This window comes from Arvicanthis niloticus, chromosome 14, assembly GCF_011762505.2.
Source record: "Arvicanthis niloticus isolate mArvNil1 chromosome 14, mArvNil1.pat.X, whole genome shotgun sequence".
In the NCBI taxonomy this organism is placed as follows: Eukaryota; Metazoa; Chordata; class Mammalia; order Rodentia; family Muridae; genus Arvicanthis; species Arvicanthis niloticus.
The window spans coordinates 63,256,162-63,278,531 of record NC_047671.1 but is presented as its reverse complement, the minus strand read 5'-3'; the positions used below and the strand labels follow the sequence as shown (position 1 = coordinate 63,278,531).

At 38.6% G+C, this 22,370-nt stretch overlaps 1 protein-coding gene across 21 annotated transcripts in view; it reads left to right on the top strand.

Moving 5' to 3' along the window:
• The window catches only part of Dtna (dystrobrevin alpha), a 342,076-nt gene that overhangs the window by 131,658 nt on the left and 188,048 nt on the right, over positions 1 to 22,370 (top strand). The window lies entirely within an intron of this gene.

Below are 22,370 nucleotides of genomic sequence, written 5' to 3'. Positions count from 1 at the left end.
AATTTCTTCTTAGAATCCAAGACAGAAAGCTGTCAGGAGCAGACAGGTCTCTAATCAAAATGAACATTAATACAGAAATGTTTGTAACGTCAATTCTGTGGACTTCTGACGTTTTGAAAACCAACTATCCATGTAAGGCAATCTGGACTGTTGTCTGTTAACTCCTCTCAGGTATTTCTAAATAAAATATAGAAAACACTCTAACAATAAACTCAGAACCATGAATTTGCTATAGGCCCTTAACTCAGAAGCTAACTATCTCAAATCAGTTAGAAAAGTTAAAGAAGGACTGGGTCTAAGCCTTGTATTCCTAAATGTGTTATATAGGCACAATGCCTATGAGAGTAACAATATTAATTTCACTTTTATATTAATAAGAAGCTCATACCAATGAAAACCTTAAATTTGAAATCAAAGTAAGTTTTGTACCATTTAAGAAATTGTAACTTCATCTTAATAACAATTATACATATTTCTACCAGTAGGTTATGGCTATGCAATAAATCCTAGCTAATCCTCCCTGTTCCAACAAAACCACTACTTTTCCCTAGAAAGACAGCCCAATATTAACCACCTCAGTCCCCAAGCCCAGGGAATAGGGGCACCAACTCTTCATTAACTTATTCAAACTGATTATGGGTGTTCAGATATTAGAAGAGGATTTGGGGAAAGAGTAAATTGATAAGCTTCTGACACCGTGTCTTCACTGCATCCAGCTGGAATTCCAGGACATCAGAGGTTCGAGCAGGTCTGCTCAGCTTGCTTGAAGAGTAGATACACCAAGGCTGTGTATTCTGCAATATACAATTCTCAAAACAAATTTTAGTATCAAGATTTTTTTTTGTTTGAATTCTGGAATCTTGTCTTCTGGTGGCCTGCCTCTGTCATGTCTAATCCATATAATTCTGGCAGTTCTATGTGGATATGCTCCCACCATCCTCCCCTTCCTGCCTTCCTGCTCTCAAATTACTCATCACTAGGGAATCAAAACTTTCAGGCACCAAGGCCCTCCATTTCCACTGATGCCTAACCCCTTACCCCATCCCCCCTCCTCCAATTACTATGAGGGTGTGCTCCCACCTTCCTCCCATTCCCACCTCCCTGCTTTGGAAATTCCCCAACACTAAGGAATTCAAACTTTCAGGCACCAAGGCCCTCTACTTCCACTGATGCCTGGCAAGGCCACCTTCAACTACCTATACAGGTGGAGCCATGAGTACCTCCCATGAGTTCTTGGGCTAGAGATTTTAGAATGGCTACTCCAGCTTGTTTCTTACGACCATTTGCTTGAAAGATTGTTTTCCAGCCTTTTATTCTAAGGTAAAGTTTGTCTTTGTCACTGAGGTGGATTCCCTGTATGCAGCAAAATGCTGGGTCCTGTTTACATATCCAGTCAATTAGCCTATGTCTTTTAATTGGGGAATTGAGTCCATTGTTGTTAAGAGATATTAAGGAACAGTAATTGTTGCTTCCTGTTATTTTTGTTATAAGAGCTGAAATTATCTTTGTGTTGCTATCTTCTTTTGGATTTGTTGGAAGAGGATAACTTTCTTGCTCTTTCTAGGGTATAATTTCCCTCCTTGTATTGGAACTTTTCCGCTATTATCCTTTGTAATGCTAGGTTTGTGGAAAGATATTGTGTAAATTTGGTTTTGTCATGGAATATCTTGGTTTCTCCATCTATAGTAATTGAGAGACTCACTGGGTATAGTAGCCTGGGCTGGCATTTGTGATCTCTTAGGGTCTGTATGACATCTGTCCAGCATCTTCTAGCTTTTATAGTACTGGTGAGAAGTTTGGTGTAATTCTGATAGGTCTGCCTTTATATGTTACTTGGCCATTTTCCCTTACTGCATTTAATATTCTTTGTTTTGTGCACTTGGTGTTTTGATTATTATGTGATGGGAGGTATTTCTTTTCTGGTCTAGTCTATTTGGTGTTCTATGGGCTTCTCGTATGTTTATGGGCATCTTTTTCTTTAGATTAGGGAAGTTTTCTTCTATAATTTGTTGAAGATATTTATTGGCCCTTTAAGTTGGGAATCTTCACTCTCATCTATACCTATTGTCTTTAGGTTTGGTCTTCTCATTGTGTCCTGGATTTTCTGGATGTTATCTGTTAAAAACTTTTTGCATTTTGCATTTTCTTTAACAGTTGTGTCAATATTTTCTATGGTATCTTCTGCACCTGAGATTCTCTCTTCTATCTCTTGTATTCTGTTGGTGATGCTTGCTTCTATGACTCCTGATTTCTTTCCTAGGGTTTGTTTTCTGAGGGTAGTCTCCCTTTGTGATTTCTTGATTGTTTCAACTTCCATTTTATGTCCTGGATGGTTTTGTTCAATTCCTTCACCTGTTTGGTTCTGTTCTCTTGTAATTGTTTAAGGGATTTTTCTGTTTCCTCTTTAAGGGTTTACCTGTTTACCTGTGCTCTCCTTAAATTTTTTGAGAGTGTTATTTATGTCCTTCTTAAAGTCCTCTATCATTATCATTAGAAGTGATTTTAAATCTTTGCTTTCCTACTGATATGGGGAATTCAGGATTTTCTTGTGTGGGAGAACTAGGTTCTAATGATGCCACGTACCCTGGGTTACTGATGCTTATGTTCTTGCATTTGCCTTTCGCCATCTGGATCTTCTTAGTGCTACCTGCCCTGTCTCTGACTGGAACCTGTCTTTCCTATTATCTTGGTTGTATCAGAACTGTGTGGAGTGGGTGTTACTATTGGGGTTAGAGCTGGGGCCCACATCTGCTCAGTGCTCAGGTGCAGACAAGAAGGAACCAGTGCTCTGGGCCAGGAGTGACTTCCTGGGTCCTTGTGGGTCCCAGTTACTCCCTGTTTGGGGCAGGTATTGCTGTCTCCTTACCTAAGATACTGCCAGGGTTAGAGCTCCTGGGAGGCCTGCTTCCTCTGGGTTATGTGAGATTGGGGGCAGAGCTGCCCCCTGGGATCTGCTCAGTGCTCAGACCCAGACCGGAAGCTCCGCCATAGATTTTTAACATATTGTAGACAATGCTATGTTAACAAGAATAATTTTCATTAATCTGCACTATAGCTTGTATATCCTGATTCTGAAAGATGCCAACAGAGTTTTACATTGTGTGAAGATAAGAGTTAGCAACCAGAAGAGATGCATGATGGGCATGTTTCCAGGCAGAGGAAACAGCAGACAGAGTATCAAAGGACGTGGTGGACATGTGTCCAGGCAGAGGATGCATCAGGCAGAGTGTTACAGAGCCACAGAGGGTCTGAGAGTCAATGGTGGGGATGACGGTAGCAGAGTAGTCAAGGACTTATAGCACCAATTTAGCCTTTTGGTCTTTTCTGAAGGCACAAGTGAGAACCTAAACAGCATCATGTAGGAAGGGCAATGTCGTCTCATTTTTCTCTTGCATCAGCTTTATGTGAAGAATGGGTTGAACTGAAATGAGAAAAAGTGGAGGGACTAATTGGGAAACTATTTTAAATATTCAAGTGCAGAGGCTGGTGGAGGGTGGGGAGGTGGGGAGGTGGGGGAGTGGAGCTGTCCTGGAGAGGTGGGGCAGGTACAGGAAGTGACAGAGGTACAAGCAGGCAGAGGTTTGAAATGGGATTGTGTAGACTCTGTGAGCAGGCAGAGGAATACATATGCATTAAGACCTCTCATTCCACCAACATTCCTCTTCCCAAGTGTTGCTGCTGCAGAGAGCAGGTCTGTCAAGACACCCAGTGTTGCTTCCAGCAGATCCTTAGGAAAGCTAAGATCCCACTTCCAAATTAGCAAAAATACTAGGAAAATAGCAGGCTCTCCTATTGGAACTATTTTCTCTCTTTGATTTCATTTTTCTTTGCTAAAAAAGAGTGAATTGGGGTGGGCATAATTTACACCGGTAATTACAGCACTTAGAAGAGAGAGACCTGTGGATCAGCAGTTCAACATCGGGTCAGCTACGTAGTAACTTCAAGGTCAGCCTGGACTGCATGAGAACTTGTCTCAAAAAACTAAAACTAAAAAATAAATACTAACTAAATTATGAAAATTTATAATTGTATTGAAGGGTTCTGTACACAAGTATAACCTCAAAACTACCTTAAAAATGTTTTTATTAAAATTTTATCTTTACTAATATAGTTTTGAGACTGGAGAGCTGTCATAGAAGTTAAGAAGCCAGTTTAGTCACCTGCTCCTGCTCCTACTTGGGTGGCTTGCAACTGCCTCCAACTCCAGGGCAGCCAACATTGCATGCACACACAGACACACACAGACACACACAGACACACACACACACACACATTTAAATAGACACACATTTATTAAAACGAATTTGGACAATCTTTTATATCTTGCTAACATGCTATTGTTTATCCTGTTTTTATTTTTTTGCTTTAATTTTAAGAAGCGATAGATAGATTGTACCATTGTTAAAATTTATTCTTGAAGCCAGTGCTCTGCTCTTCAATGATCAGTTCTTGAGATTTCACGCTTTGTTGGAGTTTTTCTGGGTAGCCTCCTGTGTCCGGTCCGCTCTGCCCCACTTCCGGTCTTTCACTCATGGATTTATCTGTCTGCATTTACCATCCAGAAAGCAGACATCATTGTGATTTCCCAAAGGTACTGGAAGTGTTGTTTCCATGTCTGGTTATTAGCTTTTAAGATGGTGTGCTGATTTGGAAAAAAGAATAGCATGAGCTCAGAGATAAATGTAGCGGCTTCTCATGGGTCCACATGCTGCAAATCCTGGCAGGTTTCCTGGAGGGATGCTAAAGCTGTGGCCAAAGAAATGCTTCCGGCATGTTCCTTCCTTCATTCTACTAAAGATAGAGCCTAATTTCCGGGACTCTCTGCCAAAGACATTTACATGTGTTAAATGTTGTTCCAATTTTAAGTAGTTTATGTGAACAATTTTCACCTTAAATGCACTATTTTAGCTAGAAAAGACGAGAATATTCTTTAATTGCCTGTTGTGCCCTAGCGAAAAATGTTGAAAAAGTATTTTTATAAAACAGATTTTATTATTTTTTTATAAACAGTTTATACTTACCCTTTTCTCTCTCATGTATACCACAGATTAACTTTTATTCAGATTTAAATTCATTTTAGAAATCTTTACAGTCCTGGTTTGTTTGTTTGTTTCTCCCGGTTCTCTCTAGACGTCCATGAGGTCTCACTGCAATACTATGCTGCCTCTAATCTAACACATAGACTATGAAGAAAATCTTAAAATCAATTTGTTATACTGACTTTAGTTTGTATATTGAATTAGATCTAGTAAGACATAAACATGACATTAGCCTGAAGACAAATTCCAAGGTGTTACTTAGCATTCTGGACAGGTATTTGCATATTTTACTTAACTCCAACTGGGCATTTGTCACTGTGTTATACAGAGAGTCTGCGGAACTGGGAACCTGGATCAGCAGGTGGTCCCTGCTCTGCCAGGGTACCCAGGAACTATTCCCAGAACCTACATCCGATGGCTCACAGCCACTTGTAATTCCAACTCCACGTGATCGACAAGTACCACATACATACTAAAATAGAAATAAACTGTTTAAAGGAAAATATAAAGTCATTTGTGTAGCAGGACCCCAGAGTCAAGTGGTTACTGCCTTTGAGACTTGTTACTATACAGTTCTGTGTCACACTACTTTCTGTCACCTGGCACAGAAGAGGAAAGTTCCCACTTCCTGAAAACAGTATTATCAAAGAGAAGCTTTGACCTTCCAAGCATCTAGACTTATGCCAAAAACGAAAGAGGGACCTTTGCCAACAGCCAAAGAATCGGGTGTATCTTCTATGCCAAGGGTGAAGCACCAGCTATGTGGATCAGCTCGGAGGCTGGAGAGCAAGTGTGTACTTCTCTATTGGTGGCCTTCCCACACCTGCCTTGATCTTGTTTTTCCCCTTGGAACATGATCTTTTTATAGCAATGATGGTAATTAGATCGTGTCCCTTTTAGACACTCTTAGTCATGTTCTGGACTCGTAACCAATATTTCTATCTCAAAATAGAATGAAAATTCCGTTTCTTGGCCTGTTGATTTACTGTTCATTTTTCGAGAATGGGATGAACCTTTGCAGATCTTCAAGATCGCATATCAGGCCCTGATGGCAATGCTGTTGCATCTGAACGTTAATGGGTATCTATTCTCATGTCACTTAATAACAGAAAATTAGCATTTAGAGTCAGATCATTGGTTCTGCTAAAACAGCGTTCTTTCTAGCAAAATAGCTACAGGAGATGTGCTATCAAAGAACAATGAATTTCTTACTGTAAAATAAGAATTTGCTTCTAATCTGAGTGGGGTGGTACACATTTTTAATCCCAGGACTCAGAAGATAGAGGTAGGAGGATCTCTATGAGTTGGAAGCCATATGGTCTACAGAATGAGGTCCAGTACTGCCAGGGCTACACAGAGAAACACTGCCTCAAAAAAACCAAAAAACAAAAATAAAAATGAAAAGAAAGAAAGAAAAAGAAAGAAAGAAAGAAAGAAGTAAAGAAGAAAGAAATTGCTTCTAAATCCTAATATACATTAGCAATGTATTATAGCCCTAAAATTTCTGAGTCATTTGACTTTTTGTTTGTTTGTTTGTTTGTTTGTTTCTCGAGACAGGGTTTCTCTGTAGCCTGGCTGTCCTGGAACTCACTCTGTAAACCAGGCTGGCCTTGAACTCAGAAATCCGCCTGCCTCTGCCTCCCAAGTACTGGGATTAAAGGCGTTCGCCACCACTGCCCAGTGTCTCTTGACAGTTTAATTATTTTTATTTTCAACATTCTCCTCATGGTCCTATTACAACATCCTTTTCGTGAACCTAAGGTCCACCCCTCTTATCTGTCATCAGTTTCAGGCCAATAAGTCTGTCATCATCTTTTTCAGAACATTAAAGTTTCATAGACTTGACACCTCTTTTTCCCAGAATACCCAGTTTCTCAGTCATTCTATTCAGATGTATCTTATAAGCTGTGGCAACCACAAACTGAAGCAGTGTGTCAGATGTAGAATCAATGCTTTAGACAATGATGAGATGTCATTAGGGGTAATTGCATTTATGGTCTCATTTCCTTTTTAGCAATACTTTTATAATAAGACTAGTCTGGGAATTAAATAAGATAAAGTATTTCATTTCGAAAGTATTTAGGAAGTGCTTGGCACAATAAGCATGCAATAAATATTTTTAATTATTACTAATTAGCAAGTTTTCTATCTTAATAATCATATACTGTACGCCAGCCACTTTTTGCTTTAAAGCTGCACTTTTCTCATTAATTAATGTGACACATACTTTAGTCTTTAGACAAAATTAGATCAGTGTGTCTAATCCTCATCAAATCTGTTCACTCATTCAGCAATGGATATTCCCAGCACTGGGAAAGATGGTGGAGATGCAACAACAGCTAGACAAGGTCTCCGGAGTCAGAGATCATCCATGAGCCAGGAAAATTGGCAATATTTAGATGATTACAATATGATATAGGGGGACTGCAGAACAAATAAGCAACAGAGAAAGGAAAGATACAGAACATTGGGTTGTATTCCTGGAAAAGTGATTTTAACATTGACACCTGATGGTGACTTGGGCTTGGCCAGATAGTGAAACACAAGGACAAAAGCAGAGAGATTGCTACCAGAAGAAAAAGCATGTGACTTATGAGGAAGTGAGAAGAAACACTACTCATTGATGAACTGACAGAGAGTCCACAGGAAGGGAGAGGAGATAGGAGAAAGGGAAGTCCAGAGGTGTAGGAATTTACAGAGCCTTTGTCCTGCAGTCACCCATTGCTACGATCATTGGTGCCTTCTTGTCTGTAATACAATAACTGTCCATCTAGGCTGGGCTCTGTATGAATAGACCCACCTCCCTTTGTTATTATTTCCTTATATATCTGACCAAATATGTGCTCATTTGCTATCCACAAATTCTGTTATCCAATCTAGAATACATTTACTGTGTCACTGTCTTCTCCAATGTCTGTTCATCCATTCCATGTACAAATGTTTGTTTACTTTTACCCAAAATAGATGGGTGCCATGCACCCAACTGCTGTAAAGACCTACCGATGCCTCACCTGACACAAGCTTTTCTGCTGTTCCTTGTCCCTTTTGCATGCAGCATGTGCCTCTCCTGCAGCTCTTGCCATTGGTATAATGCACGCACAGTAGCTAAGTTAGTTCAGGAGTTTGAGCCTAGGTGACCTCTGTTCTGGAAACTGAATTCCAGTCCCACTTGTTTTCAGTAGAGTTCTCACACATGAAACTAGAAGCTCAAAGCACTTAGTAAGTGTTCAAATACTAAATGTGGTCTCTGCAACTGCTCAAGAATAACCTTAGGTAATTCTTAATCACCCTGTTGGCCAAACAGTTAAGCTACTTGCTTCAAAGTCATAAAACTTGTATCTAATACAATTTCTCTTAAAAGTCACTATGTCTTACAGGATTCCATGATTAGCTGAAAATATAACAAATGATAGCCAGTCAAGATAACAGAGCGACTGAGAATGGATGAAAAGTAAAAGAAAATGGTTACTTTGATCCAAAGAATGGACAGTCCAAGAGCATGATGCCAACATCCAGTCCGATGTGGCTGTGGGCTGTTTACTTGTGACTTTAATGCCTCATTGTAATTATGGCAAGGCTAAGAAAAACAGGTAGACTAGATTTTACTAATTGACGGATCACAACAAGTCTGTCCCTCTCCCTCACCCTTACCCTCTCCCCTTCCCCCACTCCCTCCATCTCCCTCTCTTTTCTCTCTCCTTCAACTTCTCGATTTTACAATTCTCTGCATGAATTTATGGTCAGTATTTTTAGTGATTGCTTCTTTGTTTCCTAGGCATTCTCTTCTTTCTTCTGGTAGGTTCTATAATTCATAGTAGGTTTTATAGTTGAATCCTAATTGTGTCCACAGTGAATGGGATACTAGAAGCTTAATTCTCTCCAGTGCCCTGATCTATATAAATAAAATGGCAAGAAAAAGCCACTTCACAATAAGGATTTTTTAATGCCTCAGAGGAATCCATGCTGAAGTATCAGGCAGTTTTGAAATGGAGACTGCTAGTATGTGTCTTCAGATGTGTTGTTCTGCTCTGGCCTTCTGCTCTGCACCCATGGGAACTCAGCTGCTAGAGCTTGCTAGACATCAAATGAACTATTTTGAGGGATGCTCTCTCTTGCCCATCACAGATAATGCACTAAAACCAACATTCAGAGTCTTCAAGAGGAAGTGCTGGGAAGACGAAGGCTTCTCAGAGACCTGTGGGTTTATTTATAGGTTAGTTTTCTCTATAATGCACCTGCTCACCTTCTTCAGATTTTTTTTCTCTGTAATTGGCCCACCAGTCTTCCAGTAAGCTCACTGATAGTCTCAAATAGCTGGTGGGACAGAGCCTGGTTAAAGGGAAGGATAAGGGTTTTCATTTTGGGTTGTCCATCCTTTTTGTCTGTTCATTTGCTTCCAACCTCTTAGCCAGTTACTGTTCTTTGAGCATTGACCAGCCATTGAGTGACACTTGTCCACTAGGTACAGTGCATTCATGCTCCACATGAATCTCCAGACTACTCTGAGCAATCACTAAGGAGAATGAGCAAATGTGTTTAAAGGAAAGAAACAACAGATGCATGTTCATGCCCTGGGCCAGCATGCCATCCTTTCTCAACAGCCCCTCCCATGTTATCCCAATGAACCTTTCATATCAGCTAAAAGAAAGCTGGATAATAAAAGCTAATCTCAAGTAGCACCATACTCTGAATCTACATACAAACTTTGGAACTTACATCAGTGTAGCATAATAATCTATTTTCACTTTGGTACAGAGGGGAGATGAGCATCACCTAGGTTTAACTGAAATCATTCCAGTCTCTGGGGCTACTTTACCCTTCCCCAGATTCCCAACCTGAAAATGTACAGGCTCTGCTTCAGCCAGTGTAGTTAAAAGCATAGATAAATAACTAGTATAGGTAGATAGATAGATAGATAGATAGATAGATAGATAGATAGATAGATAGATAGAAGAGCTATTGCTGGCAGATGAAAACCCTTAACAAGCAGACTGAATATTTTGTCCATTGTTCTGTCAAGTTATTCATATATTTATACTTCATAGCCAGAAGTTTTATAGATTTTGAAATTATAAAAATTTAGATACTTTTCTAGCAAATTATTTTTTTGGAAGTTGTGTTTTCCAAGTATATTTTTAACCAAATAACTGGGCATATGTAGGAAAGATCAAAGATAAGTACTTATAAGCTCTACATTGGATAGGGGGTGGAGACAGGAGGATTTCTTGGGCATGCTGACAAACGAGCTTAGCTTGCTCTTCAAATTCCAGGCCAAACAAAATCAGAATCAATAGTGAAAAAAAAAAAGGTGGATGGCACCTAAGAAATGACCTCAAGGTTGCCCTTTCACCTCTACATAAATATGCACATGTATGCATGTGCATCATACTGGCTGATTTTGTATGTCAACTTGACACAAGTTAGAATCATCAGAAAGGAAGGAGCCTCAGTTGAGAAAATACCCCCATAAAACCCAGCCTATTGTGAGTGGTGTCATCCCTGAACTGTCAGCCTGAGCAAGTCATGGGAGCAAGCAAGTAAGCAACATCTACCTGTACATCAACCCCTGCCTACAGATTCTAGCTCTGTTTGAGTTTCTGTCCTGACTTCCTGAAGTGCTGAACTATAATCTAGAAGTGTAAGCCAGATAAATAAATCCTTTCCTCCCCAACTTGCTTTTTGGTCATGGTGCTTCATTACAGCAACAGAAACCCCAAGACATGTACCTACACATATGGACCTATATACATATAACACACACGTATATACACAAACATATTAGCAAACTTTTGTTGTAATATGACAAGAATCTTACAACCTTATCATTTCAGAGATTGACCTTAACAAAAATATTCATTCACACAAAGAAATCAGTAGCTTCATTTGTCGTTATTCTTAAACTTGTCAACTCTACATTTTGAATGAGCAAATTAAGTGACTTTGCATGTACACACACATATGTTTGTTTACACTTACAAGCATGTACACACACATACGTTTGTTTACACTTACAAGTATGTACACATGTGAGTCAACTTGATGAAGAATCAAATATCTGATTTGTTCTTGGAAATAATTCTTCCAATTAGAATCCCGTCATTAGAAAATTCTTGCAGTTTTTAAGTTCCTTTTGTGCAGAGGACCTTTCTTGTTTCTTTTATTTCATAACATATTTCAGTCACGAAATTTACTCACATATTTTACTGCTCCTTATAGTGTTACTAAAGTAGGTACTAAGCACAGATTGGCAGCCTTGCCAAGGTGCAGTCCACCATTTGTTGAAATGAGTCATCTTGGCTAAGCTAGCGATGGTGGGGGCAGTTTGGGTTTTTATCTTCTGCACATAACTGTGCACACTGCAAGAAGAAAGGGGCTTTTCTTATTTAAATATCTAAGAGCTGTACTGTGTTTTCTCTTCCCTCGAAAGCATTAGGTACTACAAGGCCAGAGATGGGCTGCTGATCACCGGCACTCTCTTCCTGAATGTCTAGCTCAGGAACCAAGACTGCTCACTTTCTGCTGTCTCGCTGAAGTCATCCCAGCCCTGTCAGAACGCAAACTGAAGGCCTTTAATAGTGTGGCTTCTGTTTGTTTACTTCAAAGGAGCTTTATTAACAGTTTGTGACATGTTAGAATATATAGGAATTTTATACGCATTACATTTCTTGGTTCTGAATCTAGAATAAAGCAAACAATATTCTACTAGTTGTTAAAAATCTATTTTGAAGAAAGTACTATAACACAGTTATCTTAAAATGTAGTGGAATAAAGCCAAGTATATTCTGCATAATCTTTCCATATTTGCATGATTTACTCAATATTATTTTAATCCCAGCCACTAGAATCAGATATTTAAAGGCATTATTGTACAAACACTGCATGCTTGTCTTAGCTTTCTTAAACCTTTGTATATTTTCCAGATATGAGCACATTTTTATTATTAAGAAGTACTTGTCAAGAATTTAGAGCTAAATCAGTCATGGTGATATACAACTGACATCTTGGAATGAGAGAAGCTATTGTAGGAGTGCCACAAGTTCTAGACCACCTAGGCTACATAAGAAATTCCAGGCAAACCTGCACTACATGCTACCTGTCTTTAAAATTTTTTTTACTTAGAAAAATCTGGGAAAAAATGTATTATAAATCAGTAAATTTTCCTTTAATGTCAAAACATAAAGGAATCCAAATAATCACCATGAGAGTGGGAAAGTATTTTGTCTACTTTAATACTTTACGTAAATGTTTGTATTATACTACTTGTGATGTTTTAATAAGGAAGAAAAATGTGACAAAGTCTTTGAAGTATTAGCCAATTAAATTTTTAAAAAAATATTCCCATAACTTCAAACGTGTGTAGTAATTTTCACATGTCACTGTCTGGAGACAGAGACATGACTGCAGCAGACAGATGAGCTGTTCCTCAGAAGTCTATCCAGAGACCACCATAGTCTCTGAATCTAAGGGACACGATAATGCTATTTGGTTGTGACTGTGAAGAAGATAGTATGTGGATCCCAATGGACACCATGTGGAATTCCTTCCCTTCCTCCAGCTACTGCAGGATCCATGCTATCTGCAGTTTACTTATATATTTTTATAAAGCGACTATATCCATGAACCACTCTCCACACTTCTACCTAGTTATTTATTTTTTGTCCATGCTAGTAATAATTAAAATAAAAATTCATATTAAAATGAATGAAAGAAATTTAAAGATAGGAGGTGGATGACTTTGGAGTCCCAAATTGGTTTCTTTTCTCCTTCAGGACTCCCAAGCCCTCAAGGTTGGTGTCAAAGAATATAAAAGAAACAAGTGAGGTGGTTCCAGATCAAACCAAATCTAAAAGCTTAGGGCTCATATCATGGGACAGGAGCTGGGCGGGCATAGGAAGGCAGCAGTGTCTGGACACTAAACAGAGGCAGGATGACAACTGAGTAGCAGTGACACGGCTATTCAAAGCAGCACAGTCAAGCAAACCTAGAACTGTGAATTCTCACTGATTGTAGCCAAACAGGTCTAGACTTTACTCTTATGAAACTACTTATTAAGACCACTGTCTAGCTCAATGTGTATGTCAGTGTCTTACTCACCACAAGCAAACGTTTCTCAGGAGCACCCGATCCTAAAACAGACCTGGAATGTTTAGTGAGTTTCACCAAGCCATTTCCACAAAGATCATCATGTTCTTTTCTAAGTGCAGGAGGGAGATAAACAGGTCTTGGCATCTTAAGAGCAGCCTTTGCTTCTTAGGGAAGTGCCTGGAATTAAGTGAACTGTGGGGGCATGCTCCTTTGTGCTGGGACCTAGAGCTGTCGACTGGCAGTTCAAGATGGCTGTCTGCATTGGTGGTTGGCTGAGATGCCTGGAGTCTCTGAGGTAGCACAGTAAGTGGGATCTTAGTATGTTAGTGTCCACTATTACCTTTCATTTTAATTAAGTTTATTATTTCCAAGAGAGAGCAAGAGAAGGACTGGGAAGAGAGACAGTGTCTGTATTCTATGGTATGCATGTGAGTTTCAAAGGATAATTTTCTGGGGTTAGTTCTTTCCTTCCACCATTATTTCTAGAGATTAAAAATTAGGCCACCAGGCTTAGGTGACAGCACGTTCACCTACTGAGCCATCTCACTGACCCTCAGTGCTCACTATTATGGATGTTCTTCCTAACATATCCCACATTCATGCTGTGTGTCTGTGTGTGTGTGTGTGTGACTGTGTTAGGATATATGTCTGTATGAGTATGTGAGAGTGTGTATGTGTGTGAGTATGTATGAATATGTATGTGTTTATAAGAGTGTGTATGTGTGAATATGCGAGTGTGTGTATGAGTATATATATGAGTATGTGTATGTGTGTGATGTATATTCATATACACCACAATGGAGAAGGTAATAGGAAATATATAATACCTTCTAAAGCAATAATGCTGAAAATAAAATGTGAGCTATATATACAATCCTAAGACCTTCTAGATGCTACATTTTAGGTAAGTAAAACAAAACAAATGAAATTCATTTAAGTAGTGTACTTTATTTAGCATAATATGTCACATTGTCATTTTACAAGATATACAAAGCTACCCATGAAAGTCATTCTTGTTCAGCAGTGTGTCAGTGAGAATGGATATAGATTTTACACTGAGGGCATATCTCCATTCAAACTGCCCACATTTCAGCTACCCAGGAGCTATGTGGGTTCAGCTACCTAGATCATGGCTAGCTCTCAGCACAGAGATGCCTCATGTGAATCACTGCCTTCTGACATTTCAGCTCTTCAGCTGCATGTTTCATTTCACACAAGAAATCCACATGTGTAAATACTTTAATTCAGAATGTAAGTAATACAAATGCATACACATACAAATGCGCACATAAAATTCAAATGTAGCTATTGATGACCAATATATTTTCTTCTAAATTAACCTGGAAAATTAAAAAAGCATTTCCTTCTTCTGATGCTTTCTGAAAGCATGCATAAATTCTCCCATGTCTTCAGTGGCTGGCATTGTCGGAGCCACTGACTCATGGCTCTGGATGGCCATGATGCCCAAGGTAATCATTTGACAGATGGCCAGTAATGACCACCTACCTTATCTGAAGAGCTGACCTTGTAACAATATCCAAATTCTCTTGTTGTTTCTGCAGACATACTCTCAACCCAAAAGTTGTTTTCAAAATGAAAAGATAACCAAGTTCTTTTGGTTCATTTAACTATTCTTTAATGCCAACAAGTGCAAAACATCAAAGAAATAAATGTACAAAGGACAGCATCCCTGAATGTTGACATTTGAGCTACAGACATGTAATACTTGGAGACAGTAATCTAAGATGACAAGGGTATCCAAATGAACAGGGCTAAAGGTTCCTGAATTACTGTATTACTGAACTAATTTAAGTTCAATTTAATTTTTGAAACCTGAGAAATTTATCTCATTTCTACCACACTAAAAATATTTTTGCTGAAATGAAGCTTTGTAACAAAGGATCTGGGATCCTCTCCATTAATTAGTAAGTGCTAAGATACCATTACATAGTTAAAACAGGGATCACATTAACAGATACCACTCTAGTTGGTGGGTAAGTTGATCACTGGCACTGAATCTATCAACTTACATAAAACTCTGCATTCATTTTCCAGCTGGTATGAGGAACTGCTGGCCCTGCATTCCAGCTCGGCACATGTTCTTAGAATCATCTCTCCCAGGTGCCAAAATTTCAGGGAAGACATTTCTGATGAGTTAGTTCTTGGCCTTAGGGGGGAATGGCTAGAGTTCATTGGGATCCACCTACCTTGTTATAGTGTCAGCCCCTGAGCATTTCTGCTCCCTAAACCTGGCCTACCACATAGCAGGTCCATGAGAGAAGACTAATAGAGGTGTCAAAATGCAATAGTTTGTATGCATTGCTAGCTTTAACTTCCAAGAAATATTTCTCATGATTGACTAAACAAGGATTTGTAACCTCAACAAGCAAGGGCCAAAGTGTCAAGTTTGTATTCAGCACAGTAGGGGACAAATGTATCTTCATGGTTCTGGTATTCACAGAGGAAATGTCAAATGAAGATTTGAGTCTGGGTCAGATAATCCCAACAGCTATTCATAGGTGCTGTTCATCTAATTATAAAGCTAATAACAATATCATTGCCTCTTCATCTCAACAAGTGATAGTGTAAACATTAGCAATCACAGCTAACATTATCACGTGGGCACATTTCATCTTGAGGAACAATTCAGTGAAGAAAGTCTGGTTTAGAGGTGCAGTAGTGGGAAAATGATGGTTGGGGTGATAGGTCACTTGTTCAAAATGAGTAGTAATTAAATCAATGAAAAAGTCACCAGTGACTGGTTCTGTCCTACCTCAGAGCACCCACTCAGCCACCCACATATGCCCCTTGCTGCTAAAGCAATGCTTTTTCAAGGGAAGTCTCCAAGACTCATTCATGGTTGCTTGACACTGGAACTATTTTAATACTAAGCGAATCCAGTGCTTTTCTTTTACACACTGTGGACATTGTCTCAATGACATGAAAGTATTAGTGAGTAAAAATCTCAGAACCATATTACACATTAAGGTGTAACAGTCTCTATGGATAGTCACTATATTCTTGACTTCAGTGAATATAAAGAAGGAGAAGGAAAGCAATAGCAAAAATGATGCCTTGTTAAATCTTGCAACTTTAATGTCTAGCTTTTGATCCTTGGGAGGAAATGAAAAGTGGGCATGAAATGCTTTCAAATATGTTGAGATATCATCCTTGTATTCAAATATAATTGCTGTGGCATGAGTTATGCCAGACATTCTTTCACAGAAAACATGTTTACGTGAAAGACCAACTGTCTGACTATGATAATTCAAATTTGGAAATCTGACAAATTCTTTATTGAAAATAATTGAAGTAAGTTCACTACTTCAGGGAAAAAAAATTCTGCCAATGATGAAGTTCAAACCTTCCATGGATTATAGAAGTTTGGGGGGAAGCTTGCATCTGCTGCTATAAGGTTGACAGCTTCCCAATTCTGGAAATACTTTTCTGATGAAAGGGATGATGATATTAACAAAAATAATTTTTATTGTTGAAAATGAACTGTGTCAGCATTTAGAATATTTGTAGTGCTGAGAGAACCAATATTTTCCAAGAGGAAAATGCATGGTCTTATATAATCATACACAGGCTAAAAATCTATACAAACCATGTCACCCACCATAGATTTTGTGTAATGAATGAGTCACTCGTTTTTTCACTGCTTTTAGATTGCATACTATGACTAACTCAAGAAACAATCTGTTGTTGAGTTTCTATGTGTGTTATATCAAAGTCAATGAATGGTCCTTAACACAGAGTCACACAGACAGCCTGAATTAAACTCAGAGGAAGTCATGAATAATAGAGAGTGATTTGTATTGAACATGAAGTGTCTGTCAGGGGTCAGAGGGAGATGGGATGGTAGCCAGAATGTTATATGCACTTGCATGAAACTGTGAAAGAACAAAGTTTATTCATAAAGCAAACCTGTGTCTGTCTTAGTTTAAAAGGATGTGAGACGTTTTGTTCTGGGTTACTTTCCTCATGGCTGTAATCAAATACCCAACAAGAAGCAATTTAAAGGGGAAATGGCTTATTGTTCATCCACCATAGCAGAGAAAGATGGTTAACAAGAGTGGGAAGCCTACTCATTGCCTTGCTTCCTCAACATAAGAGCCCTGATGTTCAAGAGAGTCTAACTACCTCTCACTATATTTTTCTGAAGACTGTTTTTCTTATTATTGCACTATATGGAAAATGATTATGACTGTTTTATAAATGAATTTCTAGATAAATGTGCTGTTTTATACATTTTAATATAAAATAATATATTGATAGCTATAGCAACTATTTTCTGAAGTTCTTTAGGACTTCAGAACAAAGTGTTTGAGAATCCTCAGTATTACCTTCCTTAATTCCAGAGTAGCAAAGCAGTTTGGTGACATAAATAATAGGAAAATTTTTCTCTTCCTTCTTTAAAAGGAATGATTTCCTCTTATTCACATGAAAATTATAGCTCAAACCCTTATTTTCCATCATGTGAGAGACTGAGGCACATGGTATACATAAGGCCACCAGTCCAGCCAGAAGTATACCCCTGAAGGGCATGGGCTAAACATAGCCCAAGAATCAATGCTTTTTCATTCTAGGAATTCCACAAAATAGTACTTCCTTGTGTAAAAAAAAAAAACCTACCCATATTCTGCACGTAAATACATCTCTCCTTATGAATCTAGATACAAATTGCTAGCAACAACACGAGAATCTGGTTTTAAAGCCACAAAAAAATTGCATCAAATAACTGTTCCATTTGTGCACCCATGTTATTTTATAAGGATGAGCTTTGTGGTGGAGTTTTATGCAGATCATGAAGGATAATGTTCATAGCTACATGGAGTTCCACGTGCTCAGCACAAGCTTAATTCAGAGTATTTGCAGGAAGTACCCTCGTCGGAGTGTGAGCATTTACTTACCCTCGTCAGCGTGTGAGCCTTTACTTTTCTCTCCTATTTTTCTTAAATGCCTCCACTATAACTGATAAAATATTTTATAATTTTTTTAATTTTTTTCATTTTTATTGGATATTTTATTTATTTACAATACAGATGTCATCCCCTTTCCCCATTTCCCCTCCCTAGAACCCCCTATCCTATACCCCCTCTTCCTTTATGTTTTTATGCCATTTTGATTACATGCAAGTATTAAGGTCAGCTCTAGATTGAGGATCTAGCAATACAACAGATACAAATAGTGGAGGAACAAGCAATACAATAAACACAAATAGTCAAAGAAAAAGCAAGGCATTAAACCCAGTTACACGAACACTCCCGTGATCACTGTTTCTAAAGGCTTATCAGGATGACCAAAGTATCTGAGCCTACTTTCCTGTCCTAGCCCAAGGTCATTTTCATGTCTGAAGCCTACTTCTTTGTTCTAGCCTAATATTTAGATTCCTGCCTGAGATTATTTCTTTGTTGTAGCCTATATAAAATAATTTTTATTTTATATTTTTAAGACCAACTTTGTCGTTTTCCCTCCTTCCATCCATCCCTCCCTCTCTCCTTCCCTACCTCCCTTCTTTTCCTCCTTCCTTTCTTCCTTCCTTCTTTCTTCCTTCTTTCTTACTTGATTATACAATAGTATAATCAAAATGTAGTTATACTAGGTCAAATTGTAGTGCTAATCTTTTAGAAGTATGTTGTGGACTTCTCTGTCAAATGAACAGACTTAGACTCTGAGGGATATTTGAAGGTCATCTTTTACCAGGAGATTTCAGTAGAATCTGTGCCTGTATGTGGCTAATTAAAAAAAATGTCTTCTAAAAAATTAATTAGACTAATCTTTGACACACTGGTACTTAATGTTCACAATCCAACTTAATTTTCTTTGGATCAATTTGAGTAGTACTGAGCGGCAAGAGACAAAAGGCTGAGGTTGGATAATTTTTTTCCTACTCAAGATAATGTGTATTAATCTCTTCTCTTTGCCTGGAATTAATTTCAGCATGGTGGTGTTTCAGGGCCTAATGAGTGCCTCACTATGGGAAGCTTTTGCTGGCACGAAGCTCTATTTTCACATTGTCCTTCATAAAAGATTTTAATCTTGAAAAAAAATCTAAGATACATAAATCTGATATTTAGTAAGCAAATGAGACTTTCATTAGTTTTATACTCATGTTTTCCTTAAAAACTCACGAGAGCCTAGAGAGACAACTCAGCAGTTATGATAACTTGATCTGCAATCATGAAGACCAGAGTCTCAACATCTGCATAACAAGCTGGGCTTCCCTACAAATGAAAGAAAGGAAGACCACTGGGGCTTGTGGGCTTCAAGCCTGAAACCCAAGAAGAAAAAGAGGAGAGTGATGAAGGATTCTTTCTTCTAGCCTCTACCCTATCAAATTGGTTCACGGACTCCTCCCATAAAGCACCTACACATAACTCAGACACATTTGAATAAACAGATAAACATCTGTTTTGAAGAATAGGAAACGATGTTTTTCACAGTGTTTTTAGGGGGAAAAAAGGCCCCTATTTTTTCTGATGTTTTGATGTTTTGACGTACATAAGATTTGAACTCTAGAACTCAATACTACAAAATAAACACTGCTGCCAAGGTAAAATGAGAACCTTCTGCCCTGCTTTCAGATGGGTTTAAAGTTGATGATGATCTTAACTATATATTGACTCACTGGTTTGTTTGTTCACGTAGCAACTGTTTCTACAAGCCTAGAGTGTGTGAGCCATCGTTCTGTGCATCAGAGCTATTATGGTGAACAAATTCCCTCTTTGTCAGGCATACCTTTACTGTGAAGAGACAGTGAATAAGCCGTGCATCATACAGAGAACATGCTACACAGGAAAACATTCAGAAGAGCAAGAGAGTATGATTTTAGGTAAAAGACTCAATAGGACATGGGCATGAATAACGTGGCTCCATCTCATGTTTGCCTATGTCCTATTAAGGTAGGAGCGGACCACTTGTTTCAATCATGTGTAATGTGTGTAATGAATTCATGGGTTTTTGCCAAATTCACCACTACAAAGGATAATGAAATTCTTGGTTTGATTAATATCATTTTTTTTTTGCTTTCCTTTACGTGGTCCGTTTACACTGCACATGCTAGAATTTGAGGTAATTTCTTTAGTAAACAAAAATGTGCCTCCTTCAGCTTTTTTCAACACCATATGCCTAAGATAGGCCATCAAAAGTGTTTCTCTTGTGTCAGGCTGTGGTAAGATACTGACTTCTAAGTCCTACATGAACACTGGCTAGAAGCTTTCCAGGAAGCTAAATAAAAGAGATAACACTCACTTTAGTGTGTGTGTGTGTGTGTGTGTGTGTGTGTGTGTGTGTGTGTGTGTGTCTGAGTGACTGTGTGTGTACCACATGTGAGCAGGTGTCATGGAGGTCAGAAGATAGTATAGGATCTCATGGAGCTTGAGTTACAGAGATTATAAGCTACTAGATGTGGACTGGAACCTAAATTCAGGGCCTCTATATGACAAGTAAATGTTCTCAACCGCTGAGCCATCTCTCCAGCACAAGAGATGATATTTTTATTTGATGCTCTAACACTAAATTTTAACTTCGACTCACACTAGAAATTCTGAGTTTCTGAGTTAGGCAACCTAGAATTTAAGTTAGATGACCTATAATTTACATAAAAATATGAAGAGAGAAAGTTATCATTTTCTGTTTTCACCTACGGCTCATGTGGGAATGTTGCCTTTCAGTGCCCTATAGGCTGTAGCATACCAAAGAACAGGATTGATGACTGTAATTCACAGTGACTTGGGAGGCAGCTGCTTTCAGGTTCAAGAGTGAAGAGAATTGTCTACATTCCATTCTGCACATGCTGGGTGTGCCACAGGGACCAGAAGTCAGTAATACAAGAGATGGATATACCTGTCCATTAGACAGTGATATTTAATCACTGTCCATGAGATGCAGGCTGAAGCAGGGTCACTTCTTAGTGGAAGAAGAATGGAAGACACTAAAGCCATCCTAGAATCGGTATATCATTCAAAGTAGAATTCTTATTAAAGCTATGAATCTCAGTCAAAGTAAGCCACCTGTGAGATACTTCAACACAGTGACTGTGAATGCTGCCTGGTCTGCTTCTGAGTCTGCTGAAATCAGAAGTGACCAGGGTCCAATGCAGAGACAATCATGCAAAGTGCTTAGCCTAAGAGTGACATGGAGGAACAGGACCCCAAGAAGTCATAAGTGACTCTTCATTGTCAGTTAAACTCATACATCTGTGTGAAATATGTGATCATGTATGTATGTATGTATGTATGTATGTATTCGTTATACAAAAAACAAGAGTGTGCTGTAAGCCTCTATTTATTTCTTCATGCCATGATTTGCAGCAGTTTTTTTTTAATAAGGTCAGAGTTAATATTTTACCATGCAGCTAATTTCTAAATACATGAAAATTATTAGTGTATCAGAATACCAATTTTTCAAAACATAATTATAGCGTGTACTTTAAGAAAACAAAAAAAAATAGCAAGCAAAGTAGTTCAACTCTAATGACACGTTTAATTCCAATAATGCCAGAGTGTGTGTACCTAGAATGTAAGGATGTAAAGATGTAAGGCAAGGATGGTGCACGCTGGCAGACACAACGGCTAATTGCCATATGAGGAGTTATCTTCTACTAATAAATCTTAAGAACCAATAAGCAAGGCAATTCAAATTAGAGGAAAGAAAATTTATGGTTAGGCAGTTTTCAATGTGGATTCAAAATCAAAAGGCATCTGAAGTCAGGCCAGAAAGTTCAAATCACTGTGGTGGTCATTTTAGATAACCCAGCTGAAAGAAAGTTGAAGAGGAAAGTAAAGGCACTGATGGGCACTGGGGCAGAGGGCTCCCAGCATCCTCTGGGGTCCTTGTTTCCCTTCCCTTTCTGTCTCCACTCTTTTAGACACTGTCTGGGGCTCTCTTCACTTGCTTGCTTTACTCTCAATACATGGATCACAGAGCTTCAGGTTTCTGTTGCTTCAATCATCCGACACCTAGAATAATATTATCAGCTGTGGGCAGGGAGAAGAAAGGGATACTGGAAATGAAGTGGAGAAGAATGTTGGGAAAAAGATATTGATGGAGACACACATAGCATAGCTAGATCACTCCCGGGGCAATGCTCCGGGGACCTTAGACATCCTATCCTCCTTCCTCATAATTCTAATCTGTAAATTCTCTCAGCAAGAAAAATCTTTGGAAAATATTCACGTTTCAGAAACACAAACAATTTACTATTGATACATGATTATTCTACATTTCAATAACCATATGGAT